At 37.3% G+C, this 26,700-nt stretch overlaps 1 protein-coding gene across 1 annotated transcript in view; it reads left to right on the plus strand.

Annotated features, from left to right (window-relative positions):
* Positions 1-5,487: 5,487 nt before the first annotated feature.
* LOC121420049 (dual specificity tyrosine-phosphorylation-regulated kinase 1A-like) overlaps positions 5,488-26,700 on the plus strand; it is a 44,746-nt gene continuing 23,533 nt past the window's right edge. Inside the window, exon 1 of the mRNA XM_041614574.1 lies at positions 5,488-5,548. The gene's annotated coding sequence lies outside the window, so the exon portion shown is untranslated. The remainder of the gene's footprint in view (positions 5,549-26,700) is intronic.

The following is a 26,700-nucleotide window of genomic DNA, read 5'->3' on the forward strand; positions in this document are numbered from 1 at the left end:
TCGGATGCTTCTGTCACAATAATAAAACAATGACAACAAAAAGTGCATTTAGATAACAACAGTGTGGTGATGGTGATACCTGGCCAAGGTATTTTGAATTGCAGAAGCATGTGGAAATGTGCATCTATTGAATAAAGATCACCACGCCGTCCGGGGAGTTTGATGGAATCTTAACCTGTTGAGTTTGTGAAGTGGGTTTTCAATGCACGAACCCCATTGGGATTGGGGAATGGGGTGATCAATGGGTTTACATGTAGTTGGGGAGAGATGATGGGAGAATGATTGCCTTGCCCGCCGAATGAACTCGCGTCCTTGTTTGTTCTTGACTTTGAGAATGATAATTTAGCACACCTCGACGTGACAGGTGGGTAGGGAAGATGAACAGATGCTGACAGGTTGCATGGAGGAGATGGAGGCAGAGAGAGGGGGGGGCGGGAAGGGCGGAGCAAAGGATGGAGAGAATGGGGGCAGGAGAGAAGGGAAGGGAAGACAGAGATGGAGCTAGAAAGGGGAGGGAGATAGCAAGGAAGGGAGAAAAGGAGGATGCAATGTAGAGATATAGGGAGAAATAGGGAGACATTAAAAAGAGGAGACCAAGAGGGAGAGGGGGGGGGGGGGGCGAGAAGGGCGGAGCAAAGGATGGAGAGAATGGGGGCATGAGAGAAGGGAAGGGAAGACAGAGATGGAGCTAGAAAGGGGGGGGGGGGAGATAGCAAGGAAGGGAGAAAAGGAGGATGCAATGTAGAGATAGAGGGAGAAATAGGGAGACATTAAAAAGAGGAGACCAAGAGGAAGGGGCGGGAGAGATATAGACAGTCTCTGAAAGTAGAATAGGAGAGGGGTTTGTAGAGAGAAGCAGAAATAGAACTAAAGAGAAATAGAACAGAAAATAGATGGGGAAAGTACAATGTTTCAATAGGGAAAAGCAGAAAAGGTAAAGAGAGTGCAAAACTGTTCGCTTCTTGCAAAATTAAAAAACAGAACAGCTGCTGCATGATGAAAAAAAAGAGATGAGACATGAATGCCCGTAGAAAACATTGAGTGGAAAGCTTTAAAAATGTAACTATAACTACAACCCAAGTTCTATCAAAGTAAAATCCAAGAAAATACCATTCCTGTGGACAGTTAAGAGTTCAAAACAGTGTCTGCTCAAGAAGTAGGTAATTCTTGGGTACAAATAAAAGCTTTTAGTCGCCCCCTCCCCCCACAAAAACCTGGGACAACGTGACCTGCATCTTAAGGCATGCAGTGGACTTCCCTTCAAGTGTTTTAGTGTAGGGAGTGTTTCACAATACAGATTGTCAGGAACTTCACTGTCAAATTTCACTCTGAGCCAATCAGATTCAAGGATTTGGGTAGCTTATAACATTTGTTTTATGAAATGCACCCATGTTTACACCATCTGCATTGTAAGGACGTTGTAGGAAAGGGAATCTTAAGCTCCAGCTTATTATTAAAAGGCTTTATTGATTTTTTTGTGTAAAACTTATGTCAAAGTTGGTCAAACTTCCACCAGCGAGTTTGGTTTCGTATTAATCACACAACTTTGTTCAGACTAGAAATATAAAGTTAAATTGCCATGCGTACATGTAGATGTGAAACGTTTTTCCATTTCTTTATTCCAATAACGTTTGCTGGGCATTTTACCTTAGTTTTTTATATGTGATAACATTGGATTCTGTATAATGTTGAAAAATGATTGCTTGTTTAATTACTCGTATTTTGGTCATTTGAAATAGCGTCTGTGTAGTTGAGTTCATGTTCTGTGCTCAGTGATGACATGGAATAATGGAGGGAAAAAAGGTTGATGTAATAGTGCAGTGGCTCATTTGTCATATGTGAATGGACCTCAAGGAAAGGTATGGGGATGTTTTATACACTAATGAAGATGAAAAGCATATGGGATAGGGGCCCGGTATGTCAATCGGCGGTGAAGTCCCAGGTCCTGGTTAGTACCAGGCCAGTGTAGGAAATGGGTCAGGACAAGGGAAGTTGAGATGGAGAGAGTGGGAGGGCGGGGAATGATAAAGATAAGGAATTAATTGTATTGATAGATATTAGAGAGGGAGGATAAAAGAGAGAGAAGGCCAGTGTAGGAAATGGGTCAGGATGAGAGTATGTGAGATGGAGAGAGTATGAGAGATAGATGGGGGGGGAGTGGAACAATAAAGATAAGGAATCAATCGTAAGTCTTTGTCATTTGGTGATTTTGGTGATTTGGTGATTTTTTTTTTACCTGACTGCTAAGAAAGCATGAATGCTTGTACATGTAAGCAAGCAACCAGAGGACGGACAGCTTAAGGTCCCCTCTGAAGGACCTGGTACTGAGGAGTAATGCCTTACCAAAGGGCACTAGCGCACCAAGTGGGAATCGCACCGGGTAACTGGAATACGAATCCCCCGCTCTACCTACTGAGCTATCTCGCCTCCTGTGAGACGGGGCCCAGGATTTCATATGGCACCATGTTCATATCTTCCTTAGATCGGTGTGTGTAGAATTGTTGGTGTTCATTGAATGTCAATATACCCTCGACTTTGCAGTATATGATAAAAACATATACAAAAGTAGGTTAATACATGGGCGGAAATCCCAGGGGCGACAGGGAGAACTCGTCCCCCCCCACCAAAAATAGTAGGGGGCACAATATCAAATGTTCCCCCTACTAATTTTGGTCTTTTATGTTGGAAAGAAATGCATCATTCAAAATCGAAATAAAATATGAATTTGGACAAGATGACCTTACTTTTAGGGGTGAAAACTTTATTAGTTTATTATTTATTTTTTGCTTGTCAAATTTTCCAGCCCGTGTTCCCCCTTCCTTTGGGGAGAGATTTCTACCCCTGGGTTCATATGTATATAGACGATCATGGCTTAATTCAAGGCCACCTACATGTAAGCCATGGCCTCGGATGCCCTATTGATTATTAGCCTCAGTGCCCCTCCCCTTTTCCTTGATCATTTTGATGCCCTTTAATTTTTGGGGCCATTTTTGCCGTGTATAATATAAGAAATGTGCCCTATAAAATAGTGCCCTTGCCTTTTGACATTTTAGGACTGAGCTTTTTTGTTTTCAACAGGATTTTTGAACAGCTTGTTTCTCCTGTGTTGTTACAATGTGTTCACATCTACCCTAGATGTAGTGGTACATGTAGTTCTATGTAAATTTAAAAAGATCAAGATTGAGAGATACAAAGAAAGAGACACAAGCTGAGATACATAATATTGATAATACTAGTTACAGAGAGTGCTTGTCGGAGAGGGGGGGGTGGGTGAAGGATTTGGGGAGAGGTAGAAAGGAATGGGAAAGAGCTAGAGAGAAATACAAGGATAGAAAGAGCGAGAGGAATAGAAAAGGGATAAAAGATAAAGGTGGGGGAGAGTTCATGAGTGAGGTGAGGGGGGGTTACAGTTTTATAAAGAGAATACATACATGTAGTTTTCAGTCTTAAATCTTGTTTAACTGATTTAAGGAACATTACTGATAGCAATATTTTGGGAAAGTATTCCTTCAAAATCAATCTTGCGGAAGAGTGTGAACAATATAAAAGCATTCTTTTGTTTTTTTTCCTGCTATCATCTGAAGACCACACCCACCTTTTCCCATTTATGCATTTTGACTTAAATTTTGACTTAAAACTTAAATTTTAACAGTGCACTTTACCATGACCCATATTTTTTCTTAAACAGCTCCAAGACAATATTTTGAATAAAACCCAATGCCCCATTTAGGTTTGCCTTTTATTCATTTTTTCTTGAGTTAAGCTCCACAGCAATGCAGGCCTGATAAACTACTCAACGCACAATTGTCTACCAAAGGCCGGGTCCTCCAGAAAATAGATATTTCTATGTCTGGAATCGTCATTATCCCACGCTCCGACTTCGTTTATTGCTTACATCCCTCTACCTCTCATTGGTAATGAAAAGAACGCAGACGTTAGCTACACCCTCAGTCAGACGACAATGTATATTGCTTCATTAGAAGTGCTCGGTTGCGCATCGGGGCGATATTCACATCCGATGAGCGGAGGAAGTCTCTAATATCGCGCCCAACGACTCGTATCAAATCCGGGATTCATGCGTCGGGCGGAAATGAGAAGTGGAAGACAAGGGCAAATGGAAATATTTGGAAGGACAGACGGGATTGGGATAAATATCTGATTTGTAGTTTGGTACCTCACATCAAATCTGCCCCCTCGTGTTTTCCATGCACACCACATGCAGAAACCTGATCACACAATGGCTATTTAATTATAATAACAATAATAATAATGAAACCTTTTTGTATAGTGCAAAATACATAAGCAAAGTTGTATGTCTCTATTAAGCGCTTTTTACAAAAGGAGTGGATATGAAGGGGGGAGCACCGGGTTCTTACATTAATTGTTTACAAAATGGTGAATAAATGTGTTTTCAAGCTATTTCTAGACTTTTCGTATGATTTATTTTCTATGATATTCTGGCAGATTATTCCATAAAATAGCAGCTGCATGTGAAAATGATCTTTCCCCATATGACTTTGTCACAGTATATGGGACCTGAACTTATGACTTTATTATTCAGTCATGTTTTTCATGAACAGTGTATTTCTCTTTTATTTTGCTAGAGTATGGCGTCATCTTCAAGCACATGTTTCTTGTATCTTACTTGATTCTTGTTTATACTGTAAATCTTTCTGATTTGCTGATTTTAATGATTTTTTTTAATGTTCCTAATTGCATTTTGGTTGTTGAAACTTGCTATGGCCCGTATTCTGAAGTCGGGTTTAACTTAAACTCTGGTTTCAAGTTGTGGTTTAACTATGGAAGGCCAGTTATTACATAAATCTCTAACAGTAGGGGTTCAATGTATCAGCTCATTTGACTCCGAAAACATTATAAACTGCCTGGGAAGGATTAGTATGACAGTTGTCTTCACCATTAAATAATTACTAAAGAGCACAGCTAAAACGAGAAGCATTCACTGTAAACAACATTTTGAAACGTTAGGCTTCCCATAATTTTAGCACAGAGATAGACCATGGTCTAAGTTAAACCCGACTTCAGAATACGGGCCTACATGTAATTGTAATCAAGATGCTGTATTCATGACTTAGAAAAGAGGATGCATAGATTGTTGTTAGTTTTTTTTTTCCGGGGGCCGATTCTAATAACTGACTGCCTAAAATAAATATGTAATATTGGATAAGCTTTTAATATTGCATTGAATGGGGATTTTCCAGGACTTGTTTTGTACTTTCCATTGCTCTATTGGGCATTTTGGGAGCAAAATTGCCCTAATTTTTCTCCTGAAATATTGATGAAGAACTTTTAAGTCAAGTTTCCAGGTACTTGTAATCGAGAAATTCTGAGGCCACAAACTGTCAAGCTTTTTTGCTGATGATGATGGAAAACCTATCACAATTTCAGGTGTAAATTTTGGTTTGAGATTAGAAGTATGTTTCTCTAACGTTTATTTTCTTTCTTGTCTTTTTTTTATAATTCTTCCCTCCAGGTTTTTCACATGTAAAGTGGCCTAACCCTGGGCAAGGAATCGTTCTCGTTAATCGAGGTAAGTGTGACAAAATTGATTCCATCTTCCGCAACGTACACCTGTTCCGTGATAAAAATCTTTTTGTCCGAAACTGTACCTTCAGGGGCCCGTAACCCAAAGCTTAGCAATGATCGTAGAACATTTTTCTACGATTGATCCCATTGACTACATTATACAATCGATCGTGAAAATCAAGCGTACGATCAATCACTAACCTTTGTGTTACCAGAGACCCTGATTAAGTTTTTTCTTTTTTCCTACTTTCTTTCTCCTTTGGTTTTTGTTACATGGTTCCGGGGACAGTCGTAAAAAGAGTCCACATCGATTGCAATTTGATTCTCCATTTCCTTTGTACATGTAATTCAATTATTAGATCATATAAATAACATTTTTAAGAAAACAAATCATACAACATCATGTATTCAATTTTGCAACGGATTAGCATTCAGACACTTTAACGATACAACACATTAATTTGGAAGCGTGTGTAAACCCAAATCGGTCAATCAACCAGAAGCGTGCATCGGTGACATTGATTTTGAAAAAATTACATTAAAGACAGGTCTTTCTGCTATGGACCCTCTAATACCAACAATCGCCCAATTGACATCATGACCAGCTGATATGAAAAGACATTTCACTTTTATTCCTCATCTTGTTGTTTGTTCTATTTGTTCATGTTAGATTTTGTTTTCCTCTGTTATTTTTATTCATCTTCCTTTCCCGCAATCTTGTCACGGTTTGCATCTTTTATTAGTCCCATCCCACACCATCGTCTCTTTTAATAGTCCTACTTAATATGAATTTATCCTGGCCCCTGTTTCATAATATTTAATAATAAAGAAAATGATTGGCTCTTTGTATTTATTTAAACTTTGATAAAAATATTCATGTTTGCTTGTCTTTCGAACCATGCATATTGCCATCGATGGCAAAGATACAATAAAGTATATTTTTGTTTCTTGTGAATTTTCTTTTCTTTTTTTTGTTGGGGGGGGGTATTTTCCAGGACTGTTTGCTCTGCACTTTTTACCCTCAATTTTCTTGTGATTAGGAAGGAGCAGGTACATGTAGATATTGTCTGGAAGGAAATTGGTATTGCCAATCTCTAATGATAGTGTTTTTCCTTTGATAAAGGCCTTTTCCAATTCATAATCTTTCCGTGGTCCTTGTGAATTTTGTGCTTAAAGGCCACAGTAGACTTGGCAATTAAGACTGCAGTCCGATTTTGAGACGTAAGTGGCTGTATCGGCTTAACATATTCATGAAAATTAAAGCCATTTGAAGCCGGCCTGTTTTGAAATACGGATTAGCAGCTAAAATATACCTTATTAGCCTTCATGTTTTGAAAAATATTTCCTTTTTTGGATCATTCTCAGAAAGCAAATCTGATTTTTGCAAATTACTTTAAGGGGTAAAAAACAGGAAGAAGAAACAAACATAAGATTGATGCAATTTGGAAGAATCATTAATAATACAATAATATTACATGGGAGCCTTGGAGAACTCTTATCCCATGGTATTGATGTGTGCATGTAACGTTATCAAAGCTTACATTTGATATTGTAATCTATTCAATTTTCTTGAACGTAACCGAAATCAAGATGAATAATAATTACAACAACAAAAAAAGAAGATGTTTTATGTAGCTCTGGCATTCCAAAACGTCATGCTTGCGTACTGCTTAATCCCGCACTGGCAGTTTGTGACGTACTTTTCAAACTTGCTCTCATGTCATAGATACTTGTATCTCTTCAAACTTGTTCTTAGCAGTTATAATAAGAATAAGGGTTTATTGTGCAGATTATCTAGGATATTGCTCGTGCATTCTTGTGGGTAATTTTAGAAGGAGCTTTTTCCTAAAAAAAGAATCGGAGAGAATCTTATTGACGTTAGCTGAATATTTAGCCTGGAATCATTGATTGAAAGAAAATGTTTTTTTTACACCAGAGTTTAAAGTGGTATGATATACGATTACCAATTTACCATAGCTCTATATTTGGTTGGAATCTACATGTATCCCTCATGAATTCAGTTGTTTTTCTGTGGTTTTGGTAATACTACAAAAATTCTATAGATTAAATAAATTATTTGAACATATTCAGGATAAAAGCATGATCCGCAGCAGCTGTTTTACATCATAGTCCTGTTAAGGACATTCAAAAGGCATGATTTTGGTAATATGCTCTGACTACTTTTATATCATATAAATCAAAATTTTCCTTCAGATTTTCAATTTATCATTATTTGTGGTTATTTTTGCCATATGTTCACCCTTAACTTTTTCTGAAGTGTTTTGCTGAAAGAGTTGCATGTAAAAAAAATCTCCAGTAAAAGCTCAAATTCTGATAAAATCCAATATAACACGATGATAAACTTCTCTTTTGATAGGAAAGATTTTAAACATCTCTTGTCAAATCTGCAAAATAGACCCCACAGTGAATTGTATTTTTGGTCAGTGTTAAACTGGGCCTAATTCCCCCCCCCCCCCCCCCAGTGATCACCTTTTCCTATGGGCTATATAATGATGTGGTATCTAGATGTATTCAGGTTTTTTGACAATTTTGAAAAAGGGCAGACACTGGCACCGGTCCGATGGTCGCAGACCAGTAAAAACTGGTGTTAGTACAGTAACATTTCTGGTCCAACATAAATAGTGAAAAATACGCCAAACTGATAAAAACTGATATTTTCTCAGAGGTGCCTTTCGTAAATTATAAAAATGGCATTTGCAATTGCATAGAAAGGCTGCCATGCATTAGGTGTGTGTGTACATTTTTTGTATGTGTTTTTTAGGGGGCAAAAAAGCAATATAAGACAGCAAAATAAAAAACTTTTTTTCATGTTCTTCTTTATTTTGGGGGACCAATAAATCTTAGGTTTGGGCCAGTAAAAAATGAGAGAAAAAACGGGTATCTACTGGTCCGACATGAACAGGTTGGACCAATAGAAAAAAAGGTTAGTGTGGAGCCCTGCGTTACCATTATTAAGTTGCCATGCAATGGTAACTTGCATGGAATCCTTGATTTTGATTGGCTGTTGAGCCATGGTAGTTACCATTGGATGGCAAAGTTTCAAACCAAAAAAATCAATCGCAAGTCGCAAATGCGCGCTGTTGATTGGCTGAAAATCAAGTTGCGCATGAATTTTAGAGTTGCGATTGATTGCAACTCTTTCTGCAACGGGCCCCTGGTCTTTCTTCAGAGTGAAAGAGTGAAAATTATTGCACACTACCATATAAGGTGAACTAAATTTGGCTACTTCATTTTAATATGCAATGGGCCAAATGGATTGAGCATTATGATGTGAATGTGCAGTGGGGGTATCGTGACGTTAAAGCTGTTTCAAGAAATACTGCCCAGACGAACCGTACGAGACAAGATAAAACATGATACGTCCTAAAACATTCTTGACAAGCCTTCAACTCTTGGTGACGCCATCGCCACGGCGACCGGCTAGATACATCATGAAGTGTTTGACGTCATCCGTGCATTTGTGGGACGCAGTTCAAAGCGATGAGGTTTGTGACGTCAGAGCAGGGGCGAAGAGATTCCCCCTCCCTGGGCTCGTGGTAGATAGATGGAGGGAAGGTGGATTAAGAAGGGATAATGGAAGGAGATGGAGGGATGTGAAGATGGAGAGAAGAAATGACAGAGAGAGAGAGAACAAGAGAGGGGGAAAGGCAGAGTGAGATGAAGAGAGGGGGAAGACAGAGAGGGAGAGAAGACAGACAGATGGATAAAGAGCTTGGCAGGGTTTTGAAATTGAAGGAAAAAGAAGGGAGAAGATTTTTAGGCATGATTGAATGACACCAAAAACAAGCAAATTATCATGACTTTTCATGATGACTTTAGTAGCTTCAAAACCTCATTACAAAAGATGGACAGAATAAATGACAGAGAGAGATATAAAGAGAGGGGGAAAGAAAGAAAAAGAGAGAACAGACAGACAGATAAAGTGAGACAGCTTGGCAGGGTTTCAAAAATAAAGAAAAATAAGGGACAAGATTTTGAGGCATGAATGAATGACATGAAAACAAGCAAATTATCATGACTTTCATGATTATTGCCCCCCCCCCCAAAAAAAAAAAATCCCATCTTGTCAAAAGTCTTAATCTCCCCCGTTGTGATCTCATCTGAGAGGACTTCTTAATAACGGGCGATTTGACGAGTGGTCTGAGCTTAATCGATGGTGGCGCTCCGACGGATGGGAGATCTAATGAGAATTGATAGTCCATAGAATGAATAATGAATTTATGAAGCCATCTCGTTGGGATTGAACCGCAAGCAAAAATTGCCCCAAAATAGCCAACTCCAAGATCCTAATCCTAAAACTTCACTTTTTTTTTCATCAATATAAGTTATATACTGTTCACTTGAAAGATTCTAAATATTTCATCCTTGATTAGCAAATGACCTATCTTTATTTATTTTTTGTTTCCTTCCATCTGAATTGAAAATTCACTCCACTTTGCACAACAAATAGAAATAATTATTTCTTATTGTAATTAGAAATCTTCATGGATAGCAATGATTCGATTTAACATTTGCTTCAAATGACATTTCGAATTTCAACTACATTTAATTTTGAAATGATAATTACAAAAAGAACATTAGTTAGAAAATAAGAATGTTTCTTTGCATTGGGGGGGAGGGGAAAAATATAGTCTATAACTTTGTGTAATATTACACAAAATTGTTTCTGATTAATTGCCAAGCAATTAAACTCGGTAATAAATGCAAGCCAAAATCATAGTCTTATATTGTAGAACCAACATATTCAATAGGTCACTGCAGACACAATAGTGCCCAACAATGTATGCTTCATCGTCAAGCGCCCTTTTAGCAGCCACAGACCTGCATAACGGGGGTCTGTTTCTCAGACTATCAAAAGGAGACCGGTATGGCATCTCGTAGAACTTTGGCATACTCTGAATGCCATCGTAGAGGAAAAGAAGGGAGAACCAGCTCCCTCTGATTGGACCCCAACTATTGGCCTCTTATGGACAACGCCTTGGAGCAAGGGTGCGTGGCATGGGGGCGTGGTGGAGGAGAGGGGGGCAGCTCCATGTGATGGGGTCAGTCTGTGGTCATTGCCAACGGTTACTAACAACAACAACAATACGTTTTGGGACTTCGGCACCAAACTGGCATCTCTGTTTTTATGGGGGGGGGGCTTCTATGAAATTACTCCTGTGCCTGAGATGAAAATCAAAAGCTGTTGTCTTGTAAGGCATTTCAATATATTTTAATATGTCATATGATTACAGATGTACTTCTGTGTGGAGATCAAAGCAATTTTCACCCTAGTGCTGTTGCCCATGCTAGAAATAAAGGCACTTGTATTTCATAGCCAGACTTGATTGAACAATTTCTCTTGCTGGACACTTTTCTTTTTCACAAATCCTCTTTCTTTGATTCCTCTCCATTGGCCTCTACATGCATCTATTTCTTTCGTTTTTCTCTCACTTTCCCTCTCTTGAATGAGTTTTCTCCACTGCTTCAGGAATTTCAAAATTCTGTCATGTATTAAGAACATTACTCAAAAAAATTAAAAGCATTCCTTACCTGGATAGAAAATGGATCTAGAAAATGTGATATTCAAACACTATAGTGATAAAATATTGGCAACAGACCTAACATGAGCGGAAATTACAATTTATGTTCAAACACTATAGTCTACAAGAAGAGTGGTCTTCGATACCTTGTTCCGAACGTCATGCGATCTTTTACGTTTGGCCTTTTGTAGCTGATCGCAAACTTTTTGATCCGTCCAAACTTTTTTCTTTCCTACCGTCAACATGATTGCCGCGACTGACCTCAAGGTCTGATAAGATTTGACACGATCATTACGATTACTCTACGATTTATTTTGGCGCGAATCGTGACATTTTGAACGAGGTATGAGGTCAAGTTGTTGAATTGCCTTTTTTGAAGGCGTCTTGCACCAACATTTTCTTCAGCGACAATTGCTCCGCTCTTAATTCCGCACAATAATCAAATAGCTAACCTCAACCCTTGGTTTAACACGATACCCTACCCTAAACCCAATATAAAACCCTATTGCTACCCTAACCCTACATCTTTAATAAATGAAATTAAGCCCGGAGCAATTTCCTCAGGAGCAAATATTTTGTCACCATTTTCTATAGGTCACCCTAATACAGTAGAAAGTCTGTCACTTTTAGTTTTGTTTGTGGTGAAATAAAAGGTAATTTTTCATATAATTAATCAATTCCTGTACATGTAACTACAGTATACATAGGTTATTAAATATTTTAACAGCCTTTTGCATTCCTGCACAGGGCTTCTAGTCTCTACCTGTTCTGCTATCCCCCCCGCTCTCTCTAACTCTTTCTCAATCTCCATAGACTTTCATTAGTTGGTTTGGGAGATGGATTTAATCGCATTCATAATTCATCGACGGCCAGCCCCCCAAAATAGAAACACACCGGCTCGTCCGTCGGAGGCGAATCAATTTGAATCCGGAAACCATTTACAGCCCATTCACAAATTGCATGCAGGGCTGTATGCCATGCTCTATAGACGATTCAATTTGTGAGAGAGAAGGAGAGGGAGAGAGAGAGGGGAAGATGAAGAGAGGATGCTAGAAATGTCAACGGAAGGAATTAATCAAGAAAACGCAGGTAGTCGAGGAGGAAAAACAGAGATGGAGAGAAATAGGAGGAGAGAGATAATAGGAGGACAGTATTATGTAAAGAGATTTGTGTGATGGAATTCATCACAATCGGCTGAATAATTAATCAATCTGGTAGGGGAATATTACCTGGGCCCCCGTTTTACAAAGAGTTGCAATTGATCCAATCAACCGCAACTATGGAAAGCCGGCACTGCCAACATCTAATTTTAAAAATGCATGTTTGTTCAAAATATTTTCTAGATATGCTGTTGCTGTATAGTATTCATTCGTTCACATTTTCTTGAAATTTTCAGTCTCTTTGTTTGCAAAGTTCATTGTGCAAACTTCCTGAAATTGATGGATTTCCAAACATTTGCAATTGATTGGATCTATCGTAACTCTTTGCAAGACGGGGCCCTGGAGAAAACTAATTGAAGATTCATATAAATCACTATTAATTCCTCTTTATTAATGTTTATCCTAAATAAGGAATATGATAGAGGAGAAAAAGGTACTGAAAATTTTTATACCATTTCCAGTGTGTCATATTGTGCCATTCCTGAATTAACTTTAATTAAGGCCATCAAATTTAGGGTAATCATTAAAAAAAATCAAATTGGCAACTTTTTAGTTAACAAATCACTTGGTCTACCCATGTGTTTTAATCAAAGTTTGAAAATGAATAGATAATTAAAAATTGTTGCCAATTTGATGAGCAAAAACAGCAGATTAATCAATCCATGGCAAATTGGCAACTCTTCATCAATATACCACTTCAACCATTTACTTCATCTCCCTTTTTGTAATCTAGAGTTTGAAAATGAATAGAATATTGACAATTATGGCCAATTTGAAGAACAAAAGCAGATTTAATTTGACCTCATGAAATCTGCATTCAGTCCTGTTGAGAGGAAAAACAAGAATCTCCCAAAGATTTTGATTGCTCGGACTGATTTAGGTGGACGACACTTGTGCAGTCAGCTGTTCCTTCAGCTGTAGGCGAGTCAAGCGCAAAATCTTGCTGGCACAGAGAGCAAATCTGGCCGGATGTACCAAAATAGCCCTCCCCGTTTCGGTAATTAACGCAGGAGGGAGATAGAGGCGCAGGTATGCCAGCGCGAGACGGGGGTGGACATTATCGAGAGCCATCGCGCCGTTATGGAATTAAAGATTTAAAGCCCGGGATAAGCATGGAGAGGGCAAAAGAAAGTGTGTTTTATAGAGCAAGGTTAATTGTACTCTCTCATGATATCTAGCTAAACAAATACACCTCTTAAAAGTGCGTATTCATATAATCTTGTTGACCTAGTGATTTGGTCTATTTTTAGAGGGAACTGTTGTGCCTGAATTTAATAACTTGTATAAATAGCAACAAAATGCTCTTTAACTATTCTACCTGTTATGAGCTAATGTTGCATGGCATTTTGGATATCAAGTGTATCGGGGGATGAAAAACAAAGGTAAAAGACAGTTGCAGCAAACGATTTTGTAAGTCTTTAAAATCAAGGTTAATTGTCAAAATATTATCATACATCTAAATCTGGTACATTAAATGTAAACATATCTTTGTAAAGTCATGAAATCTTAGCTCGAAATCAATAATTCTGATGATCACTAACACAGTAAAGCATATATGGGACAGTGTATTAATATTGCTTCGAAAGATACCCGACATTTGATAGAATTCTGTGCGTATTTTGCTCATTTCTCAGCAATTATGCATTTTTTTGCGAGAGCTATTTACCACAAAACACTTGGGTGCTAATTTTATCGGATTCTGTTCGAACTCAGTATGAGATCATTACCACAACTGGTATTTATCTTTAAAATACAGCTAGATCCCGTAACATAAAGCTTTTAATAGTAATTGAATCTAATTTCTAAAACGATTGCATTGATTACTGTGTATGATCAATCGTAAGAATCAGTCTTATAATCAATCACTAAGCTGTATGAGACAGGGTCCTGGCAATATTGTTTAACACTGTTGGTAGGAAAATTATTTGGTTTATTCATCGTTTTCTCTCTTTTTTTGGGGGGGGTAGTAATCACCACCAAATATACTCTTCGAGAGATAGGGGGAGATTGGAAGAGGAGAGAGAGAGAGGAAGGGATGAGGAGAGAAAGATATTAGAAAAGAGTGAAGGGTGGATAGATGAAGAGGGGGGGGGGGGATGGTGGAGAGGGAGAGATGAAGTTGAACTTTTTTAACACAATCAGTAGTAGATATGAATAGAATGTGTGAATAAAGTCATTTGTGTGGTATGTACATTACTTGTACATGAATTCGTGCCACTTGACCATTCTACACAATCGCTTGGTCATAAAGGTAGTGTACCTTTAATAATATTCAGTGAAAATGGTGAGTGGACAAAGTGGCAGTTAGACCATGTGGATAGTGGATTAAATGATAGTAGACGAGTTGGTAATTGGATGAATTGGCCTTACACAAATTGAAAATAAACCCTTGAAATGACCTCTCATTGGCTTTGGGTATTTTTGTGTGCCCTTTTAAGTTTTTAAGTCCCCGCCCCCTTTTGTGCTGTGATATTATTATGGCCTATAGAAAATGGCCTTGCCCGAAAAAACGCAAATTTAGGTCCAAAGGTGGTTGTGTAATTTTATTAACGGAGGTTGTGTAATAGAATCACTTGAAGGATCTTCAACAATCTAACTTTATCCTTCCACTTTGGGAATGAAGATAATTAATCTGGTATCGACCTGTCATTGCACTGGACATGACTGACCGGCCGGAAGTATGTAATGGTCAAGATTGCCTTGAGACTCCCTCCGATGTTATTTTTGGCATGAACGCTCCGCCGCACCGATTCCATCCTTCCGCCAATTATACGGGGTCGCAGACATTGGTGGCAAAACAACAGTCCGCGATCGCATCCAGTCGATCGATGCTAGCAACTGTGGTGGACACTTGGTGTTATTTTGTATCGTTTGGTCCTAGTGTTCAAGCATTGTTTCTTTAGTTATGTTTTAACTATCGTGTCTATTTTCCAGTGAATTAGGGAATTATTTCATGAAGATCTCTCAGTGATTTTTTCTGACAAATCTGTTCTGGCCAGTCAGTTGCAATGGTTTTAATAGCAGCTTATAACAGTGAAATTCACTTTTGCATGAAGTGCTCCAAAGTTGCATGCATTATTGATTAATTACAAGATTTGACGTTAAGAAATATAAAAACCTATTCAATATTTTATTGCATTATATTTATTAAAAGCAGATTGCTCCCTAATCATGGCTGGTATCGTAATGTTTCTCCTCTGATCGGAAACAAACTTTTCTCTGCTTCCGGAGCTGGCCGTCTTCTGCTTGTCAATGAAGCACTTGATATTCAGCTTTTTTGTCCTTTGAAACCACCATAGCCATAGGAAGTGACTTTTAATGGTGGCTATTTTTAGTCCACCTTGCCAAGGTTGCAATCATTTCATAGTCCGCTGCCTTCGGCGTCCCCACAAGGCAATCAGATGGTGAAATGAAGAAAAGAGATGTATCCGAATTGATATCTTTTCTGAAAATCAAAGTGTCCATATCCGGTGTTATTTTGGTATTTCGATTGATTCTTCTTTCCCTTGCCCATGTAATTGTTTTTCGTTTTTGATTTTGGGTTTAAAGAATGAGCAGCATCAAGTTTTCAGACAAGATTCACCACCTCTTGAGATTGTTTTCTATAAATTAATAGAGAGAAGCTTGATTCTTGATTTTAGTCCTTCCACTTGCTTTTGATAGTTTCAGCACCTTTTATCGGAGAGTGGTTCTGAAAATGTACCCCTTGTTCGGTTTTTGTTTAAGATTTTGGTACATTTGGCATCAGTAGAGATAGTAGAATGTTGAAAGGATTTAATAGTTTGGGGGAATAGTGGGGCTAGTTTTATTTTTCAAGAGTTTGTGATACATACATAATGGGATCTGTATAGGTTGAAAGTTTATTACTGCTTATAGAGAGAGGGAAATTGTGTTAAGAGGTTAAAATGTGTAAAAGATATTTCTTCATTTGGTAGAGTTATCAAAGAGATATTGCTGCTTTTGGTATAGTAATTAATGATACATTTGAGTCAAATTCAATGGGATCCCTACGAAAAACAGCATTTGCTGAAAGGGTGTTCAATCCCACGAGTGGTAAATAAATGAATAGAAATCGTTACCATTCATTACCATCATCACTTCCATCACCACGACGAACAACACCACCATCGATTGTCAGATGCAGCACCACCAACATCACCCTACCACCCCACGTTATCGTCATCACCACCACTTGTCAGCAGCAGTATCATCAACATCGTCATCACCACTATCAACAGTGCCTACCACCACCATCATCACTACCACTGCCATCATCATCAGTGCCACCACCAACAGGGGCAGATCCAGGAATTTCTGAAGGGAGAGGGTGCACATTTTCCCAAGGAAAAATTCACAAGCCAAAAAAAAAAGGGGGGGGTCCTCACTTGTGTATAAACTGCATATTCCCATTAATAAAAATGTATCTTTCGAAGAGGGGGGCACACTTGTGTATTAAAGAACAACATTTTTACATTGATAATATTAACTATGGCTCTAAAAGAGGGGCACTCACACACCACCAACACTTTATAAATTTTACCAAGTTCTACCACTATCACCCATTCATTACTGCACCATCACAACACCACCACCATATCCTAACCATTATCACCACCATTTTACTACCAAACTTCAAACCTTGACAGACTTTTTAACAATACATTCTAATATCATTTGACAAATGACAATGTAGCCAAATTATCCACCATTCTATCAAATCAACACTTAACCATCTACCTTAGATCATAAAATTCGAACTGAAAGACTAATTGACCTTCGTAAATTGATGGGCCCTTTATCCTTGAAGACCCTGGAATTTGGGGATACATTTTTACAGTTCAGGTTTATCGTTGCTGAGTTTCCAAGAATATCCAGGCCCCACAGTGATTAGCCTAATGTATTATCCCTCCTGTTCTTGTAGTTGTAGCAGCATTTTTTTTTTACATACATATGTAGGAGATAAACTAACAATATCAATTACATGAGCAAGGGATCCATTCTGCTTCTTCAGTCCCACATGTACAATATTTTGTGTGCAGCCATAGACATTTGTGTGTGTGTGTATACACATATGGACCCATTCAAAATCCTGCATTGCACCACTGCAAGTGAATGGAAGCCCTTTAGTATGTAAACACACACTGGCCCACTCTTGATTTATTTCTCATATGTTTGCATGTGTCCAATGTACATGCAACTTTTCCTTGTCCCCTGAATGAACTCTAGTCTTCTATTTCAGACACCAGATAACATTTCTCATAATATACATATTTCTGGAAAAAAAGAGGCAGTTTATTTCAACTTTAACATATTTTCCAGACATTTTTACGCAATTAATAGCTGTGAACCTAAAGGCAGCATTAGCATATGTCTACAAAGGGACTAGTTTGTGTGTTTGTAGATGAAAGTGTTTTAAAGTCTAGACTAGTCCCCTTTGCTTATTGTTGAAATTTGGCCATGAATATCCATACAGAGCAAATCTGAGACAGTTTTACATAATATGATGTAAATGTTCTTTCAAATTCAGAACTGGCTTTTGTTCATTCCACAGTTTAGTAGCTATCTCATTGGATTCATGGCACAAATTGGTTTGATAAAAAAACAAATAAAAATTGATGCATTGGACATGTGCAGGTTATACATTTACAGCGTGAATATTTACTTAAAAAAACATACGGTCCATGTATACATTTTCATAGTTTAAGACCATTACATATGTAGTATCCCTAGGCCTATATATGATATTTCTCTACAGTAAGTTTGTGTATCATTTGTGTTTACACGTAGGGCCTACTTTATGAAATAAAACATGATGAATTGTATAGGCCCAGGCCCAAGGTAATTGTTATCAACTTATTCACATTGTAATTTTCAGTGAAATTCAAGTAACAACCATAATTCAGAGATACCAGAAAACTGGAATTGAAAACAGTAAACAACTTCCTCGCTCGACTACATTATATACATCTACCTGTACCGCTATCTAGGTCAAGTCCATAACAGCTGGGAGGTCACTTAAAGGTCAAACATGTAATATTGACCATAACGACACAACAGCTGGACATATTGGGGACAAACCGATCTATTTGTTCATCCGAACACCGTATTGATTTGTTCAAGGTAGTGTTACACCTTTTCATATTGTGTGTTCGGATGAGCTTGATGCGTTATAATACTGGATTATGGTAGATAATATTGACTGGTTCTTTGTTATGAAGGTGATAGTGTGTTAATTCTGCCTCGGTTTCTCTGTCATGGTTAGACAACTAAGTGCAAATTAGAGTAAATAAGATGTTTTTAGAGGTTAATTTTAGGACAGGTACACTATAAAATTCCAAGGATTTAAAACAAATCCAGATCTGGTGTGAATAGTGGGCAGCTGAATATTAGATATAGATTTAAACCTTGTTGATTAAAATATAAATCTAAAAGATTTGAATTTAAATCTTTTGAAATTTAAAAGTTAATCCTAAGATATAAATGAAATAAATTCAAAATTCGGCTGGTCACACTATTCACAGCCGATCTGGATTTATTTCAAATCCATGGAATTTAGAGTGTACAAAACTACAAACTCTCAAAGAAGCAAGTTTGTTTATTAATAAGAAAATTAAAATATATGGAGCAAGATTGATTTGAAGATGTTTGCGCATTAATAGACCTGTGGTCGCATACAAATTTTGACCCCCCCAAAAAAAAAAAATAAATAAATAAATAAATAAATAAATTAAAAAAAAAAAAAAAAAACGCTGAGTTAGCACTATTTTGCAATTGTCTCTAACTAAAAGAAAAAAAATTGGGTAAACAATGTCCTGAGTCTTCTCTTTTAAAATCAACATGGCCAGTGATAAATATTGAACATGTAGTTATTGTACATTAATATTTAACAAAAAGATTTGTAGATTTCCAGAAATACACATAGAGTACATAATATTTTTTCTTTATAGACTAACAATTACGAATCAAGAGGGCTCTAAATATATTCATCTCTTTGAATATATGTTATGTTGTGATGAAGGCTTGTTATGAACGAGAAATGTTATGGCATGGGCAGGAGAGGGCGATAATAAAGAAATGGAAGTATTTCTCCTTCTATAACAAAATAGAATGATTGAAATCAAAATGAGTAGGCCTACAATATCCCTTGTAATGTTTCACTACAAATACACGTAAGCTTGTCGGCAAGTCAAAGGCCAGCATGAAAACTCACATCAGACATGATATATTTGGGGAGATCGGTGATCTAGATTTGAAAAACTCGAAAATAGCTCTCATAACATAACAATAACAACATTATCAAATCGTGTTTTGATGGAAATTTCTCGCAATGAATAACTCTCACTCTTCATTGGATAACCTTATTGCTACTTTATTATTTTGTTAGAAACTACATGTAGTAGTAGTAAGTAGTACATGTATATTTTCAAATCGTATTTGTAATTTAAATGAATGACAAGGAATATGCCAGTTTACCATGAGACACAGTGAATTCTAGGAGGGTTTATAAAGTGATTACAATGGGTACAACATACAACTTGATTTTCAAAACAGCTTTGCGTTTAATATTTCAAACAATATCTTGGCTCAGATGCCATTCTGATTGTACAAATTTGTGGGTTTCAAAAAGGCTTTTATATGAATCGCATAAACTTTGCATTTACCATCCACAAATAGTAAGTAGCCTTTTATTGTTTTGAAAACCTCATTTGCACCCCAGAGAAAGGATATAGTGGAAATTTTAAAGTGAATATTACAGAATACAGATTAGATTACAATAACAGTTTAAACTTTTTTATATTTTGCTAAAAGCAAGAAATTAGCGTTAAAAAAGAAGGAAAACAAAACATTTTAAAGGTAAAAATAGAAACCCTGTATTGTTTTTGATACCTCAATTGTACCCCAGAGAAAGATTTGAGGGGAAAAATAAAAGTGAATATTGCAGAATACAGATGAGAAAACAATTTCATTATTAACTTTTTATATTTTGCTAAATGCAAGAAACTAGTGTTAAAAAGAAGGGGAAAAAAACATTTAAAAAGTGAAAATAGAAAAGCAGTATGGCATGTACTAGTAACAGAAAAAAATCTCTATAATTGTGATATGATCCTGAAATGTGATTTTGCTTGGGAGCAAATGAGCAAAATATGACAGAAACAACTTTTTTTGTACAGCACTTTGATAATACAAGAAAGGGGCAAGATAAGCCCCAAGTTTACATATACATGTCGAGACTGATGTTCTATGGTGTCTTCTTAGCATGAGAAGCATGCACAGCAAAGGAAAAAGTGCGGCTCCCTCTCCTCATTACCATAGAGAGGGGGAGATGTTAGAGAAATAACATGGATGAACTTCTGAACCTCGCATCTTCTTCATCATCATCTCCTCTCTCTCTCTCTTTCTTCCCCTCAAGCTTGCTCTCGCCCCTCAGACTGGATGTGCGTGGGCGTTATTCTCCCCTTGCACGAAAAAGAACCCTGGTGCAAGAGCTCGTTCGCATGCATACTTTCCAACGCTCCTGCAGACGTTGATTATAAACACCGTGTAATGATCATTGTCACTCAAGCCCTGCCGCACACTCCCTCCCAACGCCATCGCAATGAGGGTTCATGTTGAGTTGGATGTTGTCCGCCAAATGGAATTAGGATGTATATATTCTCCTTGTCTTTATCTGTCTTCTACTTTCCTTCAGATTCTCATCCCCCCTGCTTTATTTGAAATATATATATATATATATATATACCCCTTTCTATTACTGTCAATCATCCATTTTCCTTACTTTTTTCCCTAATTCTCACTGGTAAATTGCCAATTCGTCTATTGCCAACTCGGCCACTCATCACATGGTCTACCTTCGCTTCATTATAAAGTCTTATGCCATTCCCTCCATCAACACTTCGTCTCACAACTATGTGGCCCAATCATCACTTCGTCTAATTCCCAGTCCGTCTATGACCACTTCGTCCAATAACCAGTTGGTCTGATATCTAGTTTATGTTCATTCATTTCGCCCAATTAACACTAAGTCCAATTAGACCAAATGGCTATTGGACCAACTGGTTATAAGACAAAATTGTGATTGGACAAAATGGCAGTTAGACCCTGTGGATAGTGGGCGAACTAATGGTAGACCAAATGATAGTAGACGAGTTGGTCATCAGACAAATTGCCATCAGACTCTCTCACTTCATACCTTGTTCTCCTTTCTCTCTCCTTCTGTCTTTATCTCCATCTAAAGGGTTATTACAAACATTTGCAATCAATCGCAAGTTAATTTTTATTCCCAAAATCAATCATAATTTTGGTCATAATTTGCAAACTCACAACCGATTCCTGACCTTCTTTTTGCAATCAGAAGTCAAAATACATTTGCCACAGTTGCAATTGATATATCAATTGTAAATGAATAACAGCAATTTGCAAATATTTCCTTGCAACATGTCTCTCTTTTCCTCTCTTTTGCTCTCACTTTCTCTTCCTTTCTCTCTCCCCCATTTTGATTTTATCCTCATGGTTATTTTCAATACATGTACATGTACCCCCCCCCCTTCCCCCACATTTGTATGTCATTCTATTTTGGTTTTTTAATAATCTGTATATTTTTATCTTGCTTTCACCCTTTTCATGTTTCATTTTCTATCTGTGTTTATTTACATCAGTCTGCATCTACATTATCTATTACTAGTCACAATTTGTTTTCCCTTTCTCTTTTTATAAATACCTCTATCACTTTCTATTATGTTCCCACAGCAGCGATTACTTTTTAAACCAATTGAGACATTCGTTCCCATTTTCGTTAAATCGTTTTTCTGGTACCAGCCCACACATTTACAAATTGAGCCGCTGTTGATGCGAATTACCAGCGTATCTGTATACTTTCTTCATTACTTTGCTGGCTTAAATTGATAGTGAAAGCTTGATTTATGACCCCCCTTTTCACTTAATTATTCATTATAAGAACATCATCATTAATATTGCCCTGGCTCTGCCTCGCCCACGCATATAATAACTCATATCTTTCTCAGTTTTCTGCTTTCCCTTATATATACGATGCTAAGCAACATGTTTTTTACCAACGAAGACAGCATTTCTCTCCCCCATAAATACAGACGCTTCAATTTGCGAGGCCGCCCCCGCAAAACGGCCGACTGATGTTTTTCAGACGTATTCCGTGAATGTACAGTGCCGGCTGGACAGTGTGATGAATACAGTGTATGTCGCACTTCTGAATTTGTGTGTGTACATGTAGATCTAGGCTTCATGTAGTGTATGTTGCAGTAATCAGGATCATAGCGTTGTGGCGACCAACCTGAACATGTATGTACCTGTATGTGTTCATAATGTCTCCCATACATAACCTTGCATTCAGAGAGATGGCTTGCTTTGATTTCCTAATCATTGCCTTTTTTTCTTGATATTTTGCTTCATAATGGATTCCGTAGATCGGAAGAAAGCTGTCAGTTTGAGAAGTCATTTATTCAAATGAAGCATTATATACCTGTCAATATAATGATCAAGACAACAGAGTTGAGAGGGGTGTTTTTCATGTAGCAAATATGCAGTGATTATTCTCTGGGCCAGTCAGATGCAAGGATTTCAGTAGCTTATAACAATAGTTATAATCACTCGACTATTACGACATGCTCCCCAGGTTAAAGTCGGAGATAGTGGAGAATAGATTTCATTTCATTTCAATTCAAGGTTTATTGAAAACATGAGTCACAGCCAAATGGCTGAATTTATCATTTATACTTTTAAGTACGAACAATTAATAGACTCATTACATGTACATATTCCAAACAAAGGAAAACAGTTACCTTTGTAGAAACTGAAATAAAAAAAACCATGTGTTGTTAATAAGGCAAGAATACATGGGCAATGAAAAATAAATATACATAAGATAATGAGGAAGTGGTAAATTATTAAAGAACAATAAAACGAAACAAGCAAGCCGTACAAGATCATTAAAATATATGGATGTTAAATAAAAGTGTCGCTTTTTTCATTGAGTAAAAACTTGATATTGCAAGTATGTAGGCTGTGCATTATTGTGAGATATAGAAAGAGAGAGAGAGAGAGATGTAAACACAATGAATAAAATATATTTACAATAGATAGTCATTGGCAGACATGCTTTATAGAAAGAGAGAGAGGAAGGTGTAAATAAGAATAAGATATAAGGCCTATATTGACAATGATTAGCCATTGGTAAACATTAGAAAGAGCAGGGGTGTGAGAGTTCAGATTTTTATCTGATTTCAGATTTTTTTGTTTTGATTTTCAGCTTTATTTCAGCTTATTTTTGGCTTTTCTCTGTACAAAAAGTATGGGAGCTCTTTCTCTATTTCAGACCTTTTCCAACACTCTTCAGCTTTTTTCAGATTTTTTTTATTCGTGTCCACTCACACCCCTGAAAGAGAGGGGTAGACAGGAAGATATCGAGACAGATGGAGAGAAGGAGAGAGAGAGAAAGGGGGGTATAGAGACAAATGTACAGAGAAAGCAAGACATGGAAAGAGAGAGAGACAGATACAGAGGAAGATGAAGAGACAGACGGAGAAAGAGATAGAGAGCAGACAGAAATGTCTGGACCAGCGCAATATGGATTTTCAATACCCAAATAACGATGCGATGCTCACTCGCATTAATACAGGTCCACACATAACCCATCCCTGATCAAGTATTGCAGACGTTTCATGTTTACATTAGTGCATAATCGCAATGCTCTCGACATTCTGTGACGTCAAGCTCGCGTTCACTCGAATGTGCTCTAATAAATACTTATAACCGTTGAGGCAAGACTGTGCAAAGTCGGAGTATCCCCTCCCCGTCCTCATAGCCCCACCCCCCTTTTATATAGCATTTTAAGGGATTCCTCATTGTACAGTAGTTCATGGAAATCTGCTTTTTTATGTATGTCAGACAGCTCAGTTTTTGCTATGATTTCTTTTACAAAAATCAAAATTAAATGAATGCCAACCTTGTTCTCTTTGTGTGTGGAAGTATAGGCCTTTAATAATTTCAGTTTGTGTATTAATAGGGCATATATATCACATTATGTTGTTGTTTTAGCTTATATGGCGCGTATCATTCAGTAGTGAACATTTGCTCCAAGGATTAGCAGAGCTGCCAAGTAGTACTGATTTTCCGTATTTAGTACTGAAATAAGAGAAGAATAGTGATGGTTTCATGCAAAACACTGATTTCTTAAGTTTCAGTTCAAGTGTTGTCCTATGGTATTCCTGTGAAAATACTCATTTCCTCACCAAAATACTGATTTTCAGTCTTAAAGATAAATTCCAGTTTTGGTAACGATCTAAAAATGACTTTTTACATAATCTTATATAGTGACCACCCAAGTGTCTGTTTGTATGAATAAAAAATATGTGCCAAAGGATTCTGGAAGAAATTGTGTAATTGCAGAGAAATCAGCAAAATAAGCGCGGATTCGGTCACTTCCGTCGGGTCTTTATTCCAGCAATAATAATACACTGTCCCACGTGTGCCTATCTGTGTTGGTTATCTTCAGCATGAACATTTTTCAGCGTAGATTTCAAGATTTCACAAAGTTCAGTTTATGTAACTGTACCAGATCTAGATCCGCGATGATAAACTGACAATTAAGCCTTGTTTTACAGACTTTCTCATGAAATCAGACTTTACTGCAACTACTGGCATTTCTCTTTAAAAATACTGAAATGTTCTTGCTCAGGTTGGCAGCTCTGGATTAGGATTGAATAGGTGCTTCCAAAGGCTTTGGATACTATTATTTTCTACCCCATACGTATGATGAAGCCATATTTATTTATTGGTTCCTCAATGGGTAACCCTGGGCCGCGTTCTTACAAAGAGTTACAATTGATGTGATCAATCTCAAATATATGGAAAATTGGAAATCCATGAATGTCATAATTTTTTCTGGAGGAAATTTGCCCAGTGTCCGTTGAAAACAGAGAAGTGTACTGATTGTCAAGAAAAAACAGTGAATGTATGAATATATACATCATTGCTAGAAAATATTTTGAACAAACAAGTATTTTAGATGTTGACGTTGCTGGCTTTCCATAGTTGCGATTGATCGTATCGATCGCAACTCTTTGTAAGACAGGGCCCTGATGTTGTTTACAGTTAGACAGCATGTATTGTACACCATTGCATATTTCAATAAAAAATTTACTTTTGTTTTTCACTGTGTAATGAACGCTTTCCGGTCTGTGAGATTCAAAAGTTTGTAAACAACAGCTGAAATGCGTAAACATGTGGGTGGGATGTTTGTGTGTTTTTGTTTAGTGCACCGACATGAATATGAATGCATGGGACAAGGTAGTACTGTCAGGTATATGTAGCATATGAAGAAAAAAAAACCCAAAACAACCTTACGCAGCTCACGACACTGAACGCATGAATGTCCAAACACATCTATAGGCCTGTTTTCTGAACTAGGGTTTGAGTTTAATAGACCACTGTGCTAAAATTATGGGGAGCCAAAAGTTAGAAATGTTTATATTGTATATTTCTTATGTTTACTATTTCGTTTCATTTTGCTTTCATGATGAGGAATGATACTTCAAAATACTTCAGTTATCATTCCCAGACAATTATGAACAATTTGGGTGTCATGTGAGTTAATAAACTGAATATGTGCTGTTAGGGATTTGTGCCCCAATTGGCTCTCCATAGTTAAACCACAACTTTAAACCAGGGTTTAGTTTAAATCTGAGTTCAGAATACGGGCCATACACAGCAAGAACTGTGGTGTTAACCGGTGTGCATAGAGTTATTTTACACCAGTGTTAAATTGGTGGTGTTAGTTTAAACACCTATAGGTGTTATTACAACACCTATGATTGTTACATTTACACTCTTTGGTGTTATGTTCAATCTCAAGGGTGTTATTTTAACACCTCAGGGTGTGGTCCTCTATTAACACCAGTTGGTGTCAGTTTTAACACCCCAGTTTTTACAGTGTACACTGTACCTGGACATTTAAGTAGTTTCTAGTCATACACTTGAACAAATTTGAAATCCTCCTCCTCAGATCTGCGAATTCCCAGGTGCATACCATTACCACATTGGTCAGGTAATGATCAGCGTGTGTAAAACACTGAGATTGCACTTAAGATTGCATCTGTGGGTTGGTACATGTATGTAAGCATACCTATTATTCATACAATACACCCCAGTATATCATACACTCAAAAAGTATTGAATATTGGAACAATGGCCAAGGGTCGTACATGTACTTCACCATAAAAGTATGAAAAACAAAGGTATTTGCCTACAAGACTTCATTTCATTCATAATAGAGAATAAAAGACAAATCACTTGGATTTAAAAGAAAATCAAGAACATTTAGACAGATGTACAGGTACAATGTCCCATATACAGTATTAAGATACATGTGTCGCAGGGAATAATTTTCCTGGTATTGCATGTAGTAATTCGCATCACATTTT

This window comes from Lytechinus variegatus, chromosome 8, assembly GCF_018143015.1.
Source record: "Lytechinus variegatus isolate NC3 chromosome 8, Lvar_3.0, whole genome shotgun sequence".
Lineage (NCBI taxonomy): Eukaryota > Metazoa > Echinodermata > Echinoidea > Temnopleuroida > Toxopneustidae > Lytechinus > Lytechinus variegatus.